The sequence below is a fragment of the Lichenostomus cassidix genome, unplaced genomic scaffold, assembly GCF_008360975.1.
Source record: "Lichenostomus cassidix isolate B80296 unplaced genomic scaffold, HeHo_3.0 HiC_scaffold_43, whole genome shotgun sequence".
NCBI classification, from domain to species: domain Eukaryota; kingdom Metazoa; phylum Chordata; class Aves; order Passeriformes; family Meliphagidae; genus Lichenostomus; species Lichenostomus cassidix.
Genome location: NW_028147635.1, coordinates 87,809 through 92,050, shown reverse-complemented (window position 1 = coordinate 92,050; position 4,242 = coordinate 87,809). Strand labels below are relative to the sequence as shown.

General features: G+C 56.7%; 1 long non-coding RNA gene across 1 annotated transcript; it reads right to left on the bottom strand.

The window, feature by feature from the left end:
• Nucleotides 1-401: 401 nt before the first annotated feature.
• On the bottom strand, nt 402-3,899 carry LOC146421051 (uncharacterized). Its single transcript, XR_014848781.1, has 3 exons — nt 3,822-3,899; nt 3,329-3,620; nt 402-1,715 (listed from the first exon to the last, which is right to left on the bottom strand). It is a non-coding gene; the product is annotated as an uncharacterized LOC146421051 (long non-coding RNA).
• Nucleotides 3,900-4,242: the final 343 nt, after the last annotated feature.

Sequence of the window (4,242 nt, the reverse complement as noted above, 5' to 3'; positions counted from 1 at the left end):
TCGACATTGTGACGTCACAAAGAGCGAAGGCAGGTGGCGCCTGGACGTCACAGTGGACGCTGAGCTGCCATGGGCTGAAAACGAGGGGGCGTGGCTTGTGGCGGGTATAAGAAGGGGCGCGGGGGGGCGGAGCATTCGGGCAGCCGCCAGCGGAGCAGCAGCCTTGGGGGGCGAGGAGAGCGGACGCCGCCGGCGTCGGCGCAGGCCGACAGCAGCCGCGCGGCCACAGAGGAGCGCAGCTCCACGCCCTCCCACCCCCCAACGCTGGAGCCCCGGCACCGGCCCTGCCCCTCAGCGCCGTCAGCATGGAGCCCCGGGGTGTTGTGTGCGGGTGGGTGAGAGGGAGGGAGAGAGGGAGGGAGGGAGGGAGGGAGGTGGGTTGCGTCGATTCGCCTCTTATCGCCGCCACCGCTCTCGGTTACGTGCGGTGACGCCCCCAAAGCGGAGGGGGTCGAACACCAACCCCGGCTCACCAAAGGTAAGGCGGTCGGAGCAGCGCCGGGGCAACGAGGATGGAAAGCACAGCGGCCGGGGCAAATGGGAGGAGGACGGAGAGCCCCAGGGCATCCGCTGGACACCGGACAAAAAAAACTCCAACGTCAGAACACATCAAATGCTTTGTCTCCTCTTTGGTCTCTCAATGAGTCACCTGCGATGCAAAGAAATCACAAAGGCCCACACCTCCCCACGGGAGAGGAGGACGCTGAGCACCCCCAAGCCCTCCAAAAGCAAAGATGACAACAATGCCCCGGCCCTCATCCGGGACAGGGAGCTAGGATGGCCCAGCGTTCTCTCTATGTCTCTCCTGCCTGGGGAGTCCTGGGCGTGTCTCTGTCCTTCTCCACCTGCTCGGTGCCTGTTGGTGGCTCCATTCTTCTCTCCCTGGGAGTCTCCATCCCTCTTGGCCCTGCTTTGTCTCTTTGCCTCTTGCACCGGGGGATGCTTGGGGGTCTTGCGGGCTGTCATGCAGGGGGCGTGACCTCGGCTGGGTCACCACAGGGGTGAGGGGGACAGAGACCCCTTGGTCCCCAGCGTGGCCCAGAGTGAGAGGGACAGAGACCCCCAAGCATCCCCTGGATTGAGAAGGATGGAGAATCCAGCGAGCATGCCCCCGGCACGGGGTGAGTGGCATGGAGAGCGCCCCGCCCCCCCCGGCTCTCCCCGGCTTGAGAAGGATGGAGACCCTTGTGATCATCCCCCGGGGAGAGAGGGACCACAAACACGGCTCCTTCTCCCTGCCCTGGGTGGCTGTAGCTGATTTGACACATGGCTTTACTTCCCATGTGTGTTCTTTCCTTCCCATGTGTGTTCCCAGCTTTTTGTCAGTTTGCTGACTAGTGTTTCCTGCAGCACTGGATTTTCTGCAGAGCTTGGGGTTGGCAAACGAGCTCTCGCAGAGGTTCCATTCCATCATCTGCCCATGTCCCCATCGGGAACTTCATCCCACTTCTTCTCCCTTCTACAAAAAACCATTAATTGCCAGATGGAAATGTCTTGTAAGGTTTCATCCTTCGGCCACTCCTCTGCATCTCCCCATGTGGAAAGTGGCCAGCACCGATGACAATATTTTATTTCTCACGTGAAATTATTTGTTTCTCACAGGTGTTTCTCTCACGTGAGGGAATTGGTTTCCTCCATACACTGGAAGAACCTCCTCGACCGCCTCTTCTCCACTGTGTCGAGTTGCCAGCAGATACACAGCAGCTTGAAGTCTCCTACAAGAACAAGGGCTGCTGATCTTCAGACATTTTCCAGCTGCTTAGAGAACAGTTCAGCCGCCTCTTCATTCCGCTTGGCTGCTCAACAACAGACTCCTAGCAGCATTGTAGGAGCCTTGTTGGCTTTCCCCCTGATTCTTACCCACAGGCCCTGGAGCACAGCGTCATTCATCTCAAGTTCCCTGGTCTCCAGATCCTCCCTAATATACAGAGCCACCCCTCCACCTCTTCTCCCTCGCCTGGCCAGGGAGAGGTCTCTTCTGAAGAGCATAGAGCCATCCACTGCAGTACTCCAGCCAAGCAAGTCATCCCACCACGTTGCCGTGATGACCTCAGAGCTTTCCTGCTCCACCATGGCTTGCAGCTCCTCTGCTTTCTTCCCCACTGATGCTGCGTGTGTCAGTGTCCATGCACTTCAGCAAGGCTTCTGGCTTCAGCCTTGACTCTGCCTTAGCTCCCTCACTCTCATCTCCCAAGAGCCTCCTCGCATCCCCTTCAGCCCGAGTTTCAAGCCCTCTCAATCAGCCCAGCCAACTCAGGGGCTACAATCCTTTTGTCCTTCATGGACAGATGAAGGAGCTCATCTGACTCCAGCAGGCCACCCGGCCCCTGCAGAGGAGAGGACCTTCCCCCACAGACCCCCTCCCCCCTGCTTGCCCCAGCCCTGGGATCCCAGCTGGAGGATGTGGAGCTGCTGCAGAGTCCAGAGGAGGCCACAGAGATGCTCCCAGGGCTGGAGAACGTCTGGAGCCAGGCTGGGAGAGCTGGGGCTGTTCAGCTGGACAAGAGAAGCTCCAGGGAGTCCTCAGAGCTCCTTTCTGTGCCTAAAGGGGCTCCAGGAGAGCTGCAGGGGGACTGTGAGCACCTGCAACTGGCAGCAGCTGGAGCTGGGACCACCTGGCTCCCCCCAGCTTTGCTGGTGCCTCAGGAGGGCTGGCACCATTGCAGGGACATCCTGCAGTGACATCTGCCCTGGCCTGCTGGGCGTGCATTCAGTCCCAAACCTCGTCCTGATCCTGACCTCAAGCTCAGCCCACATTTAGACACACTCACAGTCCCCTGTTTCATCCCATCCCAGTCCCACACTCGTCCAGCCCCACACCCAGTGCCAAGGCCAGGCTGAAGGCAAAAAACCATGTTTAGCCTTAAGGCCAATGCCAGCTCTAATCCAAAGCCCAGCCCTAACTTCCAGCCCAGCCCCAATTCCAGCCCCTCCCTAAATCCTCAGCCCTGAAGCAAACACCACATTTAACCCTGACCTCAAACTCAGCCCCAATTCCAAGTCGAACCCCAATGCCAATCCCAAACGCAGCCCTCAATCCAGCCTCCACCCCAGCCCCAGCCCACACTCCAGCCCCAGCTTTCACTCCAAGTAACAAGGCCAGCCCCAATTCCTGCCCTAAACCCGATCGCATTCTTAGCCCTAAACCTCTGAAAAGCGACGTTCCGCTCTCCTGTTCAAATTTAGAAGTTTGATCAAGGACAACAGGGGACACAGACAAAAGTTAACAGCGCTGGCTGTTTAAGTCAGAAGCTTAGTCAGAAGCACACCTGTCTTTTAATACCTTTCCTATTAGACCAGCCCAATATGTATTCATGAGCAATTATACACATTTAAACTTTTCCCCAAACTCGTTTTCATGTTCCAGGAACTGTTTAGCGTGGCCTCTCCTCTGATTCGCCTTTTAGAGCGTGCCCTGTCCATTTGGCTGTGGTTTTGGTCAGTCGAGTTGTCACCCCCAGCTTGAACCCTGTCCTGTGGCCTCTGCAGATGACAGTTGCTGATAGCTGCAATGTCAGCGGCAGGGGTCTTCGTCACACCGTTCTTTGGATGTTCTCCAACCAAGCATGAGGTTCAGTTATTGCAAGTGAACCACAAGTACTCTAGAATAACAAAATCAGCTACTCCACCATTATGCCTACGTTCAGTTAATAACAGAAAAAAAAAGCATTAGTTATTATTACACAGCCAAAGATCTATAAGAAGGCTACATTTGTAAGAATGAAAATTCTACACATAACATCCATTCTAATATTTAGAAAAATTCAATATTATGATATGTATTTACCACAACCCCAATGCCATTCCCAGTTGTGTCCTACCATCAGTGTCCTAGCTCATTTAACTCATGAATGTAGTGTGTTTAAGGGTTTTTTTTTCTTTCTTTCCCCTCTCCTGCGCATCTGCGGCAGAAGAGAGCAGAAGTGCCTGGCGTTTGGTGAGAGTCAAACCTCGACATTGTGACGTCACAAAGAGCGAAGGCAGGTGGCGCCTGGACGTCACAGTGGACGCTTGAAGTTGTAAGGGGTCCGGCGGGGTCCGGCCGCCTGGCCCCAACGAGCTTCCGGGGCTTCGGGAGACCTCGGGGGCCTCACCTGGCCCAAGCTCTCAGCCCTCCCGGCTGTTCAGCTCTGTCCAGAGGCGGCTGCGGTCAGCCTCGGTGTTCCCAGGGTCGCTCCTTTGGAGCGGCAGGGACCACGCGGCGGAGGCGGGTGCCTGCCGGGCAGGAACGCCGTGGAGTCG